The sequence below is a fragment of the Oryx dammah genome, unplaced genomic scaffold, assembly GCF_014754425.2.
Source record: "Oryx dammah isolate SB20612 unplaced genomic scaffold, SCBI_Odam_1.1 HiC_scaffold_2, whole genome shotgun sequence".
Lineage (NCBI taxonomy): Eukaryota > Metazoa > Chordata > Mammalia > Artiodactyla > Bovidae > Oryx > Oryx dammah.
In genome coordinates, this window is record NW_024070186.1 from 117251049 (window position 1) to 117270831 (window position 19783).

Consider the following 19783-nt stretch of genomic DNA (forward strand, 5'->3'; position numbering starts at 1 on the left):
TCCTTCTCCAGGGGCTTTTCCCAACCCAGGGATCAAACCTGGATCTCCTGCACTGCAAGCAGATTCTTTACTGACTGAGCTACAAGGGAAGCCCATTGAAGTATGCTAAATACAGAAGTCCCAATTTGGTCTAGTAGTAATAACGAAAGTAATGAAGCATAAATGTCAAGAAAAGTCCCCCAAGCTGTCTTAAAGGGGAAACCATTGGTTGTGCATTTGGGGCAATACTGCAATCTGGATTTAGAGTTGATTAAACATTTTTTTCTTTTTTAATAGACCTTTCTTCCCAGAGAATCCAGAGTTATGATACAATTTTATTTTTTTTAATTCTGCCCAATTTGCCATTGTGTATTTCTGTATACCTGTGTGAATTATTTGTTCACTTGCTAAAATTTCAAAGCCTTTGATTCATAAAACCATGCATTACATTTAATAAGCTCCTTTTTCTTTTCTTGGAAATTTTTGCAAATACTGATGAGCTCCCGTAATAAATTCAGTTAATGGTTTGGTTTGCCAAACAATACAGGTGAATCATAATTTTCCTTAAATTTTATCAAGTGAAAAAGAACAAAAGCAGCCAACCACCTCCAGAGTAATTTCAGAGGTATTTTCTGTATTTAGATGTTTATGAAAAAATGCTTTCCTTTAGTCAGCTTTTCCCCCCTTTTGTTTTAGATATAATTAGATGTCACAGGTATTAGTCCAGTAAACTTCGCAGATACTCTGCTCAGTATACTCATTGTGGAGCAGCTGGCAAGTGATCTGTATACTTGTTGAGACCTAGTTTTACGGCCAGAATTTTCTGTGGGTTATTTTTCCATTTTATTATGTTGTCTGATTAACAAAGATCTTTATTAAAAGCATAAGTATATTGATTTATTCCCATATAGGATTATAAAAATGTTATATAATTTCAATTAAAGTCTCTGAATATTTTTGAGTCTCTTAGAAAGTGGTGACTCTTTTACTGAATTTTGGAAAACATATGTATGTACTACGGGGACCCCTATATTTTCCAGGCAAGAATACGAGAGTGGATTTTCACTTCCTACTCCAGGGGATATTCCTGACCCAGGGATTGAACCTGGCTCTCCTGCACTGGCAGGTGGATCCTTTACCAACTGCACCACACGGGAAAGAAAGGGAAAGAAAGTGAAGCCGCTCAGTCGTGTCCGACTCTGGGCGACCCCATGGACTGCAGCCCACCAGGCTCCTCCCTCCATGGGATTCTCCAGGCAAGAGTACTGGAGTGGGTTGCCATTTCCTTCTCCAGGGGATCTTCCCGGCCCGGGGATCAAACCTGGGTCTCCTGCATTCCAGGCAGACACTTTAACCTCTGAGCACCACATGGGAAGCCCTGTATAAATTGAAAGCAACAATAAAAAAAGGAATGGTGGATATTTTCCATATGAAGAGTAGTCAGACCATTCAGAGGTGATTAGGCTTAAATAATAAGGCAAGGAAGCCTCTCCAACCTGGCTTATATATTGGTTTCATTGTGACCAGGTAAAGGAACTTAACTTTAAATGATTGATTAGTAAATATATGTACAGAGGGTCAGCCTGATATGGTTAATGAGATTTCAATTAATGTTATATGGTAATAGCATAGAATAAACATTATTTTCAATTGTCTATAAATGACACAGTGTATGTTTGCCACTAGCCTAAGCAACTATAGTCACAGAACCAAGTCTTTGGTTAAAAACCAGCACCCCACACATGTGGGAGAGAGGCACTCCAAACAGAGGAAAAGGTGATATGCCTGGCTTAACAACCAGCTCTCCAAAGCAAAACAAAACCAAGCAAAACAAATAACCAACTGAAATGCATATTTGTAGTGTTCACTGATTTCTATGGTGTAAGTTCCCCTTCACGAACGATTTCAAGCTGCTAAGAGAAAAACATCTGCTTCACTGACTATTCTAAAGCTTTTGACTGTGTGGATCACAACAAACTGTGAAAAATTCTTAAAAGATGGGAATACCAGACTACCTTACCTGTCTCCTGAGAAAATTGTTTGCAGGTCAAGATGTAATACTTAGAATTGCACATGGAACAATGGACTGGTACAAAATTGAGAAAGGAATACATCAAGGCTGTATATTGTCACACTGCTTATTTAACTTATATGCAGAGCACATCATGCAAGATGGTGGGCTGGATAAAGCACAAACGAGTCAAGAGGGCAGGGAGAAATATCAATAACCTCAGATATGCGGATGACACCACCCTTATGGCAGAAAGTGAAGAACTAAAGAGCCTCTTGATGAAGGTGAAAGAGGAGAGTGAAAAAGCTGGCTTAAAACTCAACGTTCAAAAAACTAAGATCATTGCATCCAGTCCCATCATTTCATGGCAGATAGATGGGGAAAAAATGGAAACAGTGAGAGATTTTATTTTCTTGGGCTCCAAAATCACTGCAGATGGTGACTGCAGTCATGAGATTGAAAGAAACTTGCTCCTTGGATGAAAAACTATTACAAACTTAGCATATTAAAAAACAGAGACATCACTTTGCCAACAAAGGTCCATCTAGTCAAGGCTGTGGTTTTCCCAGTAGTCATGTACGGATGTGAGAGTTGGACCATAAAGAAGGCTGAGTGCTGAAGAATTGATGCTTTTGAACTGTGATGTTGGAGAAGATTCTTGAGAGTCCCTGGGACAGCAAAGAGATCAAACAAAGATCTAAATCTTAAAGGAAATCAACTCCTGAATATTCATTGAAAGGACTGATGTTCATGCTGAAACTCCAATACTTTGGCCACCTGAGGCAAAGAGCCAGCTCATTGGAAAAGACCCTGATGCTGGGAAAGATTGAGAGCAGGAGGAGAAGAGGGCGACAGAGGATGAGGCAGTTGGATGGCATCACTGACTCAATGGATATGAGTTTGAGCAAACTCAGGGAGAGAGAAGCCTGGTGTACTGCAGTCCATGGGGTTTCAATGAGGTGGATGTATATATCAGTTCAGTTCAGTTCAGTTCAGTCGCTCAGTCGTGTCCGACTCTTTGCGACCCCATGAATCGCAACACTCCAGGCCTCCCTGTCCATCACCAACTCCCAGAGTTCACCCAGACTCACGGCCATTGAGTCAGAGATGCCCATCCAGCCATCTCATCCTCTGTCATCCCTTTCTCCTCCTGCCTCCAATCCCTCCCAGCATCAGAGTCTTTTCCAATGAGTCAACTTTTCGCATGAGGTGGCCAAAGTACTGAAGTTTCAGCTTTAGCATCATTCCTTCCAAAGAAATCCCAGGGCTGATCTCCTTCAGAATGGACTGGTTGGATCTCCTTGCAGTCCAAGGGACTTTCAAGAGTCTTCTCCAACACCACAATTCAAAAGCATCAATTCTTCGGCGCTCAGCTTTTTTCACAGATCAACTCTCACATCCATACATGACTACTGGAAAAACCATAGCCTTAACTAGATGGACCTTTGTTGGCAAAGTAATGTATATATATCCAAAGTTATATATATATATATATATATATGTAAAAGCATATATATGGGGCTTCCCTGGTGGCTCAGAGGTTAAAGCATCTGCCTGGAATGCGGGAGATCCAGGTTCAATTCCTGGGTTGGGAAGATCTCCTGGAGAAGGAAATAGCAACCCACTCCAGTACTCTTGCCTGGAGAATCCCATGAAGGGAAGAGCCTGGTAGGCTACAGTCCATGGGGTCGCAAAGAGTCAGACATGACTGAGTGACTTCACTTCACTTTACTTCATATATATATATCCCAAATGCTATGTTGGTGCATTTTTGTTTTCTAAAATAAATACAGTAATGTTAATAATTTTATACATGTATTTCCAGGTTAAAATATGATGATTAAAATCCCTCTTTGATAAGAAATAATTTTCTGAGCAAGGCATTTATTACGTCAGACTGTCAGTATTGTCACATTGAAAATGAAGGGAGGCTTCACGTTCTCTAAACTAAAATAATGTAAGATCATCTCTATTTCCGTAATCTATATTCTCCAAGAAAACTGTTACAATCATTTATAAAGATCTTTGAGCTGATACTACATACTAAGCTGTAAACGAAGCACTAGTGACACAGAAGAAGAAGACTCGATAGGACCTACTTAATAGGCACCATCATCTAAAGGAGTTGTTAAATTTTACTCACTGTACCCAAGTTACAGTGTGGGTATACAATGGCAGAGTGATTTATTCCATCAAGCAGATGGCCTAGAGTGGATGTTTTATAGAGATGGTAGTGCTTGAGCACTTTAAGAAAGAGGGGTAAAACTCACAAAAAGGTCATGTATATCAACTTCTGTTACCTTTTTTAAAAAACCAAACCCCCTCCAACCATACAAAAAACAATATACCTATACATGTATAGAAGGCATAGTTAACGTACCAATAATTCATATAGCTCTATTTTACATATTCAAATTATTTACAGTATCCTCAAATGTCATTTATTTCAAAATAATAAAAAATTAAAATGCTTAGAGAACTTATATTTTAATTGTTTGTATAAAAAATTCTATGGTATACCTCTCCCAAATCTAGAATTTATTAAATTGTTGAGCTAATTACTTCATTTTAATTAAGTATAATACATTTTTGCAAACCCATCAAGTAACAAATATACTTAAGAAAATTAGGTAAAACCCCCTAAGTTTTCTAAGTTCATGGTCTTTTGTTATGAACAGAGAAATCGGAATGTGACTGAAATATACTAAAAATTTTAAAAAATAGCTTTTATAACTTGCCCAGCTGAAGCTAAAAACTATTCATTTCACTTTAGTTTACTTGACCTTTCAAACCTTGTGGGCCACTACTTCCTTCCGTGTTCAGTCCACGTTTTCTCTCATACCAGCGTCTCTTTAGGGCAGTTCCTCAGGGTTCTTCTTGTCAGAAAGAACACTATATGCTGGGGTGTCTCAAATTTGTTTTTGAATTTCTACTCTCACATACACCACTGCCTCCTCAGGCCATCTCCTCTGTTCTCACGGCTTCAGTTATTAAGTATGTGAGGAAAGAGACATCTCCAGTTCAGTTTTTTTTTTTTTCATATGTTCTTCTGAATTTCTCATATAGTCAAAAATCTCACTCACCATACTCTGCACAACAAAGTGCTTCAGTTCAGTTCAGCCGCTCAGTCGTGTCTGACTCTTTGCGACCCCATGAATCGCAGCACGCCAGGCCTCCCTGTCCATCACCAACTCCCGGAGTTCACTCAGACTCCCGTCCATCAAGTCAGTGCTTATCTTCATTTATTTCTTCTAACAGAAAATCATGCCCCATGAAGATGTGTCTAGGCATCCGGATAATGTTCTTGTTTTTTCTCCTCATTTGTTATGTGTTTAATCCAGCTCCAAAACAGTTTTTTTTCAATGTCAAACAATGTTTGTTCCTATCAAAACAAATACATAAGCATATGCAAGAACATTTGCCTTTTGGACAGTACAAAAGACATGTAATTAAGAACAAAATTACTAAGAAAAAAGCTATTTCAGTTTGAAGTGGTTTGTTGATCTAGTAGCATCGAGAGGAACTACAGGAGTTGTAATTGCTACCATTTTGCCCATGACCATAATTTACATATGCTATCTCATTGAATCCTCACATGAAGATATATTTTATATCTTTAAATGATTTTACTTTCCCACTGCTTCTCTCATTTTATTAGATAATATCAGGATATTCACAATTACACATAAAACCCATTATATCAAATGGCCCTTTCTCTATCACTAGATTTCAGTGAATCTTAGGTTGATATTTTTCCCCAGTAATTCCTATCTCTCCACTTTGTTCTGACCTCTGTGAATCCAGGAATACCTAGTCCCCAGCACAAAGCCCATGTATCCCATACCTCTCTTTTTCCAGTGCTCCGTTCTCAACCTGAGTCATCTAAGCTCTCCATAAAAACCTTACTAAGGATTTTTTCACAAATGTCAATATAAACTCACTCAGCTTTAATTACAGTTACGTGTTTTAAATTCAAAAAAGAGCATGCCTGAATGCTCAGTCACTTCAGACTCTTTGAGATACTATGGACTGTAGCTCTCAAGGCTCCTCTGTCCATGGTATTTTTCCAGGAAAGAATAATGGAGTGGGTAGTTATGCCCTCATCTAGGGGATCTTGCCACCCAGGTACTGAACCCATGTCTCCTGCACTGCAGGCAGATTCTTTACCGCTGAGCCACTGGGAAGCTTTGATTACAAGGTAAGTTGAAAACAGAGAATGTTTCATTAAAAAAAGGTTTTGTATGTTTTCTGGTGTTTAAAATAGTAATATATCTGGGAAATACATTTGTAATCAGGCTGTGACTCTCTAGGACAGTGTGTGACATGATGATTAAACAGAAGTGACTTGAATCATAAATATATTAATCTGGATTTGATGTTGGTTTATAATCTGTTTATAAAATTTAAAATCAACATAATTTGTCTTGAGAAAACAAAATTGTATGTTTCCTTTCCATGTCCATAAAATGAAGAGTTTTTTGTTTTTTTCTGATCACTTCATTTTTTATACAGCAGACACGTAAATCTAGTGGTGCTCGTGAGAAATAGTTACACCTTAGTAATTTCACAGCAAACTGACTTCTTTAAATGGGCAGATGTTAACCCCCAATTCAAACGAAGCTGCAAGTTAAAGTTTCATAATAGTCCATCTATAGCTCCATTAGTATTCATTAACCCCCAGGATGCTGTAAGATTGTCAGGTTTTGACCAAGTCATTTTCCAGGAAATATTCTCCTAGATGTTTTGAAATTTTCCTTTGCATCTATTCTTCCAGATATTTGGGGATTTTCATTTGCATCTTAGCAACTCCACATATTGGCTCCAACATACCACTGAGAAAGAGTGTCATTGTTCCTAAAACATAAGCAACAAATCCTAAGTCCTGACTGAAAAGAAAATTATATTTTTTTTCATGTATGTGTGTGTGTTAGTTGCTTAGTTGTGTCCAACTCTTTGAGACCCCATGGATTGTAGCCTGTCAGGCTTCTACATCTATAGGATTTTCCAGGCAAGATATTGGAGTGGGTTGCCATTTCCTTCTCCAGGGGATCTTCCCAACCCAGGGATTGGACCCAGCTCTCCCTCATTGCAGGCAGACTCTTTACCATCTGAGCCACCTCCATCTCCACAGCGATTCTGTGAGTCCTAGAGTGCTCTCTTAATGTCATAAAATGCTACAGGAGTATGTCATGATCCGATCATATTCTTTTAATGCAATAGCTTGTTAAATGCTATTTCCACCTTCTCACTTTATTTCTTCATCCATTTTTGATCCTGTGATATTTCATGAGATATATCTGGCCATGACAAGTACCAATTAAAATCCTTTTGATTGTTTTCCATTGCCCTCAAAATAAAGACCAGATTCTTTCCTTGGACTTTAAAACCCTGCCTTATTTGATATTGCTTCCCTCTCTTTCGCTTTGTTCTATAACACTCATATGAAATCCCTCTACACTCAGCTACTATTAATTTTTTTCAGTTCTTTTACCCGTGCCATTTCCTTATCCCAAGGCCATCCATACATACTGTCCTATCAGCAAAAATGTATTTTCTTGACTTCTACTTCACTTCTGTTTAAGTTAACAAGTAGTATTTGTTTCAGGCCTCAACTTTCCCTAACTTCCTTTCTTTCTAACTGTGACTCTTTTGATTCTAACATCTGTCTTTACTTTGGAGTACTCACAGGTTTTGTTTTTTTTTTTTTAATGAATGCCTTTTTTCATAAATCTGCCTTAACTTAAAATATCCTACAATTTAAAATGAGTTTTAATTAATCTAAATAGATAAACTAGTTTCATATTTATATATAATTTAACATTTTTATTTTTGTACTAACGGTATGTGAGAATTGTTCTATTAGACAATATACAAAAATAATTCAATTTTTTATATGTTTGAAGGAAGTGCTGACAAGAGAGCCAGGGAAAGAAGAGAGGGAGCAAGCGAGAGAAGGAAGAAGAGAAAATGCTTTACTATTTTTAATTTTCAAGAAAATAAGAACAATAAACTAAGCATTTTTTATGCCAGAGAACTTCTATGTTCATACTGAAGTGTAAGGTTTACTTGTTAGAACAGTTTAAATCAGGCTTACAGAAATGATGGTTAAACACAGCTGCCAACAGCCACCTCCTAACAGAAATCGACATAGAAAATGATGCTTTATTTCCCTTAGAAAATTGTCTTCAACTCAGCAAAATTTGGCCTGTTTAATGTATGATGTTAAACATATATTGATCCAAAATACACATTTCTTCCAAGAATAATGGAGTGAAGAAATAAAGCAATAATAAGAGATGACTCAAAACCAAGAAATACTTTTTAACTGAAATATTGAAAAATGAAGGAAGGTATTTATATTTGCTAAAATGTCCAGAAGTTATTAATTCTCAAATTCTCTTTGAAAATAGAAAAGACTCTATGATTATCCCCAGGGGAAAATGTTTGTGGTTTTGATACATGCATTAACTGTTTCAAATCAAATATATATGCTTCTTGGTACATTTTTGGACTTAAGTAATTAACATGCTTTCCTGAGATGCTAGATATGCTCTTAGAGAATAGATTGTTTTTATTTTAACATTTGCAAAAAATATTATTAATCTCTAACTTCTAGAAATTTTACATTTGAATCCAGTCACATGTACATCCTCACATTTTTCTCTTATTTTCCCGTTTAAATGCTTATGGGCTAACTGAAACTGAAAGAGAGGGAAATGGAAGATGAAAGTAAGGTGCTTTGCAATGAATGCATATTATTTAAATCCACCAGGTTATAGTACATTGATTTTAGCATGAGTATTTGTTGGTTATATAGCAGGATTCTTCATATTTGAGAAAAAGTAATAAGGAAAATAGGAATGAAGACAGATGACAAGAGCTCTCTAATATATCACATCCTAAACTTGAAAATCTAAGAATTTTTCAGGGAAAATATTGTCTTGGAACTCGAGTGCTAAATCATGTTGAACTAGAATGTTCAGTTCAGTTCAGTTCAGTTCAGTCGCTCAGTCATGTCCAACTCTTTGCCACCCCATGAATTGCAGCACACCAGGCCTCCCTGTCCATCATCAACTCCCAGAGTTCTCTCAGACTCATGTCCATCGAGTCAGTGATGCCGTCCAGCCATCTCATCCTCTGTCATCCCCTTCTCCTCCTGCCCCCAGTCCCTCCCAGCATCAGAGTCTTTTCCAATGAGTCAACTCTTCGCATGAGGTGGCCAAAGTACTGGAGTTTCAGCTTTAGCATCATTCCTTCCAAAGAAATCCCAGGGCTGATCTCCTTTAGAATGTTAGTGACATACAAATAAGCAACTTTGGTCTAAAATCTCCTTGCACATAAGCCTTGTACAACAAAACATAAAGTCAATATAAATTTTAAGATGAAAAAATTGAAATTTTAAATAAAATCAGATAAATGGCTAATATATAATGACACAGATGATGCTGTTTTGGTAAAGCAAACTTGAACTTCAAAACATGAAGAGTACAGACAGCTACAACAGTGTGTTTGTCTATCTATGTACAGTCAGTTATACTACAATGTTGGTTTTAAAAATGCAGATTTGTCTCAAGATGAATGCTATAATAAGCAATAATAAAAACATAATGCAAATTTAATATTTGCTTATAGGATACTCCCATGAAAACCATTACATGAATGCAGAAAGCTGTAACTGGCCAACTGAACTCAAACAAATAGAGTATGCATTTCAAACATCCCCCAGGCACCTCAGTCCAACTTCTTTGTTCTGAGACACACACCCATCCACATGAGGTGTTATAATCTTCCATCTGTTTATAAAGTAGCTCCTTTTAAATGCTTCACAGTAAGTCCAAAGCTGCAGTCCTTTGGTACTCACTTCTACACTCAACACCTTAGGTATATCCCTAAGGTAAACTACCTTATATGTTGTAGTATTTGTGTATTTCTTAACCATTTCCCCACCGCTAGGTAAAACTGCTTTTATTATCTTCTGATATTTTTAGTTGTCATTGACAAAGGTTTTTAGGGTTATGTCCCTAAGTCCAATTTTCCAGTAGTCTTTTCTTTTTGTATGTAGAGATTTTGCATAGAGAAGTGATTTTCAAGGACACATATGTTACATTACAGGCTTCTCTGGTGACTCAGTGGTAAAGAATCCGCCCGCAATGCCAGAGCTGCAGGAGCTGCTGGTTCGATCCCCGGGTTGAGAAGATCCCCTGGAGGAGGGCATGGCAACCCACCCCGGATTCTTGCCTGGAGAATCCCATGGACAGAGGAGCCTGGTGGGCCACAGTCCATAGAACACAAAGAGTCAAATATGAATGAAGCTACTTGGCAGGCACGTATACATATTATACTACAGAACTGACTGTCTTGGACAACTCAGTTCTCCTATCTTATTTCTATATCCCAAGTCCCCATAAAATTTTTACAAATTAGGGCACTATGACTTATGGTCTTCATCAGGAAGGAAGGCATGATTTATATGTTTAGTCCACTTTGATTTTCTGCATTTGCCTAATAAAATTAAAATATTGTATTTGGCCCCCACAAAATTCACAGATATACTCAGGACCCAATGGCAGTACTTGACTAAAAAATAGTTACATTAATGATTAAGATCATTTGATTGTTATCTTAGTGATTAATTTTTTTTTTAGATTGTCTTCCAAATTTAAATACAACAGGCTGAAATTCTCTATATTCTCAAGCTTCACAAGCCATCATCTTGTAGATTCTGAAGTGGTCTGGATTTCACAAATACCTCATTAGATTTTCAAAACATAACTTAGTAACAAAAGAAGCAACAGTTCATCCTTCTGACTGTAACTGTATTTTCATAGTTAATTCTAGATTAACCACATCTAGGAAGATAGAGATGACTATTACTGTTTTAATCAGCTTGAGCTGCTATTAACAAAATACCACAGATGGTGGTTCAAATAACAGAAATATATTTCTCACAGTTCTGGATGCTTGGAAGTCCAAGATCAAAGTGCTTATTCAATTCTCAATAAGGGCCTGCTTTCTGGTTTGCAGTCAAGTACCTTCTGGTTTATCTTCACTGAGTAGAAAGAAGAAGCTCTCTCATGTCCTTCCTTTTCTTATAAAAGTGCTAATCCCATCACTAAGGCTCCATTTTCATTATCTCATCTACCTGTCAATTTGCTGTTGTTGTCTGGTCACTAAGACATGTCTGATTCTTTGCCATCCCATGGTCTGTAGCCTGCCAGGCTCCTCTGTCCTTAAGATTTCCTTGGTAAGAATACTGGTGTGGGTTGTCATTTCTTTCTCCAGAGGATCTTCCCTACCCTGAGACTGAATTCGCATCTCCTATGTGGCAGGTGGATTCTTTACCAGGCGGGCTTCCCAGGTGGCTCAATGGTAACCTATCAATACTTACCTCCCAAATGCTCCACCTCCTAATACCACCACATTGAGGGTTATGGCTTCTCCATTATGAATTTTGGGGGATACATTCAGTACCTAACACTTCCTTTCCTGTATCTTATCTTCATCGACCTCTCAATTAAAAGTATCACTGACTTCCTAGATTCTGGATTCATATGTTATCTGGTTTATATGCATCATTTATATCAGCCATGGTCATCATATTTGTTCAAAAATTTTCATTTATGTATCCTCCTATACTCTGATAAGAAACATATGCTTCAGGACATTGACATTTCTGTAATGTGTATGTAATCTGACAGGTTTTAAAACTTACACACTCTTCAAAGCTATCAGGAAAAATATAAGGAATAGAGCTTGAATTAATTTCAGCTTGAATTAATTACTCTAATTTTGTTTACCTCAACTTGCCCGTAGGTACTTGATATTTATGAGAATAATTCATGCTGTATAAGTAGAGCACGTGGTAAGAGAAAAGTGATGAGATCAGAATAGGAGAAAAAAAATGGAAATGGTAACTACAATTAATTGGAAGAAAGCTCAGTGCAAAAGTATGTCTACAGGAGAAAAGAAATAACAGTTATCAAGTTAAAGTTGAGATAGGAAATAAAGGACTTTGGGTGGTGTTTAAAACCCACAACTATGGCAGCAATAGAGATGAGTCACATGAGATATGTCTTCAATGTATGATATCATCAATACGTTGCAAGAAATTCCCCCAACTAAAGCTCTCTGTGCAAGCTAGGCCACTTCAGTCATGTCCGACTCTTTACGGCCCCATGGACTGTAGCCCTCCAGGGTCCTCTATCCATGGGGATTCTCCAGGCAAGAATACTGAGTGGGTTGCCATACCCTCCTCTGAGGGATCTTTCCAACCTAGGAATGCAATCCAGTTCTTCTACATTGCAGGCAGACCGTTTACCAGGGAAGCCACCACTTGGGAAGTTCTGAAAGACCTTAACATTTCCTTGTACAGAGTTGCTTCTGAGATGATTTAATTGACCTTAATTATAAAATGTACCCATAGATCAGTGTTACTCAGGGTAGAAGTAGTGATAATAATAGATTATCCATTTTAAAACATAGCATTCAAGTCAGATAATTGCATGATATATTTTTGTGAATAGCAAGGAATCAAAGAAAAAAGCTTCACAAAATCTACTGCTGAAGTAGAGGTTTTATATCTAAATTTAGGTTCCTTTTCAGTACATTTTACTGAAGAAAATGTACTTTATCTATGTAAAATGTACTTTATCTATCTAAAATCATACGTTGTTTGAATAATAAGAGAAAACTGAAAACTTGCTTTTATAATTTCTGAAATAAATCATTGAATTTCCAAATAAATTACATATCAAATATTTATGCCAATCCAATAATATAAAAAGTAATTTTTGATGAAAGTTGTTAATTAGTGATGATTAGTACCTAGATGTATATTAGCATGGATCATAGTTCACAGCTACAGAAAATCTTAGAAAGATAATTAGATAGGACTAACATGTAAATCACTCTAATTACTACCCATAAGCCTGTGGCAGAAAGTTTCCTGTCACAAATTGTGAATTAGGCCAACAAGAATTCATTTTTCATAAGGCTTTAAAGTATTACATAATCCATATGTCTTCATGAAGCCTCAAATTGTAGGCCTAAAATGACCTCAAAAATACAAATATTAAAGCATGTTTCACCCATCAGAAAATAACATACATACCAGCACTTTGAAAGGACATTCAGTTCAGTTCAGTTCAGTCACTTAGTCGTGTCCGACTCTCTGCGACCCCGTGAATTGCAGCACGCCAGGCCTCCCTGTCCATCACCAACTCCCGGAGTTCACCCAGACTCACGTCCGTCGAGTCAGTGATGCCATCCAGCCATCTCATCCTCTGTCGTCCCCTTCTCCTCCTGCCCCCAATCTCTCCCAGCATTAGAGTCTTTTCCAATGAGTCAACTCTTCACATGAGGTGGCCAAAGTACTGGAGTTTCAGCTTTAACATCATTCCTTCCAAAGAAATCCCAGGGCTGATATTTCTAATATGTTAAATCATGAATTTTCTAGAAAATGACCAACAAAAACAACAAAAATTAGATAGATAGCTTACCATGGGCTATTTCAAAGCAAGAGACAAAGAAAGAAGGTTAAATGTAAGAGCTATGTTTTTGTTTTAGCAAAAAAGATATATGTGTATAAATGCATAAAATTGAATGTTTTGCTATATCTGCATAACAATAATTGTAACAGAAACTGGCTTCTCCTGTGTCTACATTTACTTGCCCTAACTTTTTCTCATTATTTTCCTTCCTACTGTAAGTAGTAATGGTTTAAATTTCTGTTTGAAAATGTAACTTTTTAACATTTTTTTTTAATGTTTTGAGTTCTAAGACTAGTCTTTTTAAACATATAAAGTCAGTTTCATAGTATGTTCTGCCTTTTTAGATTATTATTTTTCAGTACCTAAGGAATTTAATATTTACTACTTAAAAACAGTGAAGATTGTGGCAGACAAGAACACAAGACTAGTATTAGGTAAGGTGAATTTAGGTTGAGTAAGAATAGACACCACAGATAATGAGAATGCTATGGAAAATGGAAATATAATTATTTATGTAGCTCAAAACTCTCAGGATATCCCAGCATTGAAGGCATGCCCTAAGCTTCAGTGATCACTAAATGTTAAACTGATTGGAAGTCAAGTAGAAGTCAAGCTTTTAGTCAAAATGCCCAGCTTGCATGGCATCTGACAACAGCTTTCAAGGTCTCTTCAAACTGGTTGTTATCGACAAATGACTCTGAATCCACTTCATATTCATTTTTGCTTTTCTTAGAAGCAGAGCATGAATTAGGGTAAAATCAATCTACACTTCTTGCTCAGAATTAATGCCAAAGTGAGCTCAACTTTTAGGGGAAGAAAAAATTCCTCTCTTTATCTCTCTCTCACACAGACATACATACAACTCATATACACATACACAAAGAGCCAAGGGCTTCTTAGTTTGGGATAGTCTATATAGTAATGTTAGGTAATTCATATTCTTTACATGTAGATGGAAAAGAAATGAATTCAAGTCTTAGGAAGGTTCATTGACTTGGCTAATGTCACAGAGGAAATGAGAGTTGTTTTCACTTGTGACAACTCTTGATAAGTGACTCAGTGAAAGAGAGTCTTACATTCAAATTTTATTTACAAAGTTTTATCTGACCTATATAATAATTCATACCACAAAAGCTTTTGTCATTATGACAAACATGGTTTTGTCATTATGAAAAAGTGTGTCCATAATAAAAATAGGAGTGTTGTTGTTCAGTCACTCAGTCATGTTCAACTTTTTGTGACCTCATGGATTGCAGCATGCCAGGCTTCCCTGTCCTTCACTGTTTCCTGGATTTGCTCAAATTCATGTGCATTGAGTCGATGATGCCATCCAACCATCTTATCTTCTCTTGCCCTCTTCTCCTCCTGCCCTCAATCTTTCCCAGGATCAGATTATTGTCCAGTGAATCCACTCTTCGCATCAGGTGGCCAAAGTATTGGAGCTTCAGCAATCAGCATCAGTCCTTCCAATAAATATTCATGGTTAATTTCCTTTAGGATTCACTGGTTTGATCTCCTTGCTGTACAAGAGATTCTCAAGAGTCTTCTCCAACACCACATTTTGAAAGCATCAGTTCTTTGGCACTCTGCCTTCCTTATGTTCCAACTCTCACATCCACACATGATCACTGGAAAAACCATAGCTTTGACTATACGGACCTTTGTTGGCAAAGTGTTGTCTCTGTTTTTTAATATGCTGTCTAGGTTTGTCATAGATTTTCTTCCAAGAAGAAAGTGTCTCAATTTCATGGCTGCAATCTTGGTCTGCAGTGATTTTAAAGCCCAAGAAAATAAAATCTGTCACTGTTTCCAATTTTCCCCATTTATTTGCTATGAAGTGATGGCACTGGATGCCATGATCTTCGTTTTGTGAATGTTGAGTTTTAAGCCAACTTTTTCACTCTCCTCTTTCACTTCCATAAAGAGGCTCTTTAGTTCTTCTCCACTTGCTGCCTTAAGGGCGGTGTCATCTGCATATCTGAGGTTATTGATATTTCTCCTGGCAATCTTGATTCCAGCTTGTGCTCCATCCAGTTCAGCATTTCTCATAATGTGCTCTGCATATAAGTTAAATAAGCAGGTGACAATATACAGCCTTGACTGTACTCCTTTTCTGATTTGGAACCAGTCTGTTGTTCCATGTCCAGTTCTAACTGTTGCTTCTTGACCTGCATACAGGTTTCTCAGGAGGCAGATAATGTGATCTAGTATTCCCATCTCTTGAAGAGTTTTCCACAGTTTGCTGTGACTCACTCAGTCAAAGGTTTTGGCATAGTCAATAAAGCAGAAGTAAATGTTTTTCTGGAATTCTTTTGCTTTTTCTATGATCCTATGGATATGGGTAATATGATTTCTAGTTCCTCTGCCTTTTCTAAATCCAGCTTGTACATCTTGATGTTCTTGGCTCATTTACTGTTGAAGCTTAGCTTGAAGGATTTTGAGTATTACTTTGCTTGCATATGAAATGGGTACAATTGTGCAGTAGTTTGAATATTCTTTGACATTTCCCTTCTTTGAGATTGGAATGAAAACGGACCTTTTCCAGTCCTCTGACCACTGCTGAGTTTTCCAAATTTGCTGGCATATTGAGTGCTGCACTTTTAACAGAATTATCCTTTAGGATTTGAAATAGCTCAGCTGGAATTCCCTCATCTCCTCTAGCTTTATTCATAGTAATGCTTCCTAAGGCCCAATTAACTCAACAGTCCAGGGTGTCTGGCTCTAGGTGAGTGACTACACTATCATGTTTTTCTGGGTAATTAAGACATTTGTTGTATAGTTCTTCTGTGTATTCTCACTACCTCTTCTTAATATCTTCTGCTTCTGTTAGGTCCTTACCATTTCAGTCCTTTATCATATCCATCCTTCCATGAATTGTCCCTTGATAACTCTAAGTTTCTTGAAGAAATCTCTAGTCTTTTCCTTTCTATTGTCTTCCTCTATTTCTTTGCATTGTTCCTTTCAGAAGGCCTTCTTATCTCACCTTGCTATTCTCTGGAACTCCACATTCAATTGCATATATCTTTCCCTTTTCTCTCTTGCTTTTTGCTTCTATTCTTTCCTCAGCTATTTTTTTTAAATTAATTAATTTATTTTAATTAGAGGCTAATTATTTTATAATATTGTAGTGGTTTTTGCCATACACTGACATGAATCAGCCATGGGTGTACATGTGTTCCCAATCCTCAGCTATTTGTAAAATCTCCTCAGACAACCAATTTCCCTTCTTGCATGTCTTTTTCTTTGGAATGGTTTTGGTCACTGACTCCTGTACAGTATTATGAACCTCCATCCATAGTTCTTCAGGCACTTTACCAAATCTAATCCCTTGAATTTATTTGTCACCTCCACTATATAATGATAAGAGATTTGATTTAGGTCAAACCTGAAATGCCTAGTGGCTCTCCTTACTTTCAACTTAAGCTTACTTTTTGCAACAAGGGGCTCATGATACGAGGTACAGTCAGCTCCAGGTCTTGTTTTGGCTGACTGCATAGAGGTTCTCCATATTTGGTTGCAAAGAATAAAATTAATCTGATTTCAGTATTGACCATTTGGTGTTATCCATGTGTAGAGTCATTTTTGTGTTGTTGGAAGAGCGTGTTTGGTATGACCAGTGTGGTCTCTTGGCAAAACTCTGTTAACCTTTGCCCTGCTTCATTTTGTACTCTAAGGCCAAACTTTCCTGTTAGTCCAGGTATCTCTTGCTTCTTCTTAAATACTATAATTTATTGGAAAACAAAATAACTTCTTTTCAAAAATGAGGGCATGTAAAATAGTTACTGAGGCAATGTTCAATTTAAAAGGAACAATTTCAAGATTATTTGAAGTAAAAGTTAAATGCATACTCCAAGTAAGAGATTAATAGTAATTATCTTCATGAGTTTATCTTCCAACACAATTTTTTCAAATTCAACACAGATTACATAGAAGCTGATAACTTAAAATACTGGAAAATACAGATATCTCTAAGAAAAGGCAAATTGCTAAAATGAAGCTAAATGAATACTGTAGAGTTTTAAAATTCTAAATATTTTAATATTTTGATTTCTGCACAATTTGATGGCATTTATAGTTGAAATGATATAGCAAAAACTAAAGAATGGTTAAGTTTCTCTGTTTTTAGTATTATATACCTAACCAGCATTTTCTTAATTTAAAGGTCATGTTTTTATTGTCTGACAAGTTTATTGCCTTGTTCCTACACTGACAGAATTCTAGTTTTGGTTGATTGTACTGATTTCTTAACTTTGAGAATTCTTTCTTTTTTACTTTCATGGCATGGGCAATTACAACCAAAATAATATTGTGTGCAAAGGTAATTATCACCTTGTTACTATTGTTAATTTTATATTTGCTACCACTTAACAGAATAGTCTTATTTGAAGCTATGCCAGTTATCATTTCCCTTAGGTAAAGTCATACAGTCCATGTATTTTAGGACTGATGTCATCTAAATTATTATTGAGACATTATTGAATCCTAGAGAACGATGAAAATTTAGCCAAAAACTTACAGATAGTTGTAACTGATAAAAGGTAGACTAAAGATCCTCAGCTCAGAGTGGCACAAATGGTTGGATAAAATCAAAGGGTCAGGAGAAAATAAAATCATTATTTCCCAGAGGACAAATTGGAGGAAAATGATTTTTAGGTGAAGAAATAAACCGATGGATTAATCACTTAAATTGGGGTCCAGATAGATAGTCATACTGCCTTGTTAACTCACATCAAGTAATTTATACATCATTAAGTCTGGCTCTAAAATGCTTTTAAGTAGTTGGTATTAGAAAACAGTGCACTCCATCACAAGTTAAATAATTCAGTATAAGTCCAAGATTAGCTTGGTCCAACACATATACATGCTAACAGAGCTATGTTTTCCTAACATGCATGTAGAGCAGAGGGGTGGGGAATCTCTGAATGTTAGTTGAGGGTCACTATGAAATACTAGCAGAAAAAAAAAAAAAATTGAGACACTAACTCTCCAAAAGATTAGATGAAAAGAGATTGTTAAAAAAAGAAAAAAACTGAAATGATGGCAACGCAGTCTCCTCAGTTTTCTTTATCGAATTCATTTTGTTACAGATAGCACAAAGAAAACATCATATATTTCTAGTCTGCCTGAGTCAGGACTATAGGTTTAGTTGGATCATATGTTATCTGTCAAACTACAAACCTGTCCAATTGTGACCCAAAGCTACAGATAGAATTTCTCTCAAGGAGTCATCTAATAATACAGTCTTTATTTGAAATAGGCTTTCAGGACCTGGCCTCAAACTCAGTTACAAATACACGAAAGTCAGCATCTGCCATGTGAATCAAGTTTGTTGCTGGTTTCCAGAAAATCTGCTCACTGGCACCTCCATCACTATTTTTTTTAAATATAGAATTTATTTGCCTTCATTTTGATCAATGAATTAGTTTGACTCAGTAACACAGTAAATAATCTACAAAGGGAACCTGTTCTTTCTAGTTCAACCACAGTTTCAGTTACTTCTGTGAAAGCATTCAAATTTACTTTATGAAGGGGACTGGAAAATATTTTATTGTAAAGGGTCTTAGAATCACTCATTTTACTTATACAAAGTCAAAGGCAACTTGACTTTGCAATCATTTAATGACTGTAATTCTCTATTTTTATACAAATAATACATTTCTAGTATTGTGCTCAGAACTATTCCAAATGCTTAATTCTATAAATCAGTTGCAGTTCTGTTATAGTATATTTTCATTTGAAACAAGTCTCTTGTGAAGATAAGGGAAATTCAAATCCTTTAAGTAAGAAGGAAGCTTGACACCACCTAAATCCTTGCAGAACAAACTGAGTGCTGTAATCAATGCTGGTTATTATAGAGCTAATGATGATGGATCAATTGATGGTAGCATTTCTAAGAAAACACAGACCTTGACGAAAGAGTGTTTTATGCGCAGTCACTGTTTCACTCATTGAGGCAATACAGTCGCATTGTGAAAAAAACAGGATGATACTCACGGGGAATAAAAGCCAGATGCTACCCAGTTCTACACAGAAGAGTTTCTTGATTAGAAAACTCCTACTTAGAAAATACCTTCTTAATCTGGTTTGTTTCATAGGAAATGATAAACATTATATTAGAGACAAAAACCTAATTATTGAGATGTATTTTACTTAATCCTTTAAACAGACCATAAAATTTGCATTTTTGTTACTACTGTCTAAATTAGAAATTGGGCTTCCCTGATAGCTCAGTTGGTAAAGAATTTGCCTGCAGTGCAAGAGACCCTGGTTCAATTCCTGGGTCAGGACGATCCTCTGGAGAAGG

At 36.5% G+C, this 19783-nt stretch overlaps 1 non-coding gene across 1 annotated transcript; it reads left to right on the plus strand.

The window, feature by feature from the left end:
- Window positions 1–3513: 3513 nt before the first annotated feature.
- TRNAS-GGA lies at window positions 3514–3585 on the plus strand. Its single transcript has one exon. It is a non-coding gene; the product is annotated as a tRNA-Ser (tRNA).
- The last annotated feature ends 16198 nt before the right edge of the window (window positions 3586–19783 follow it).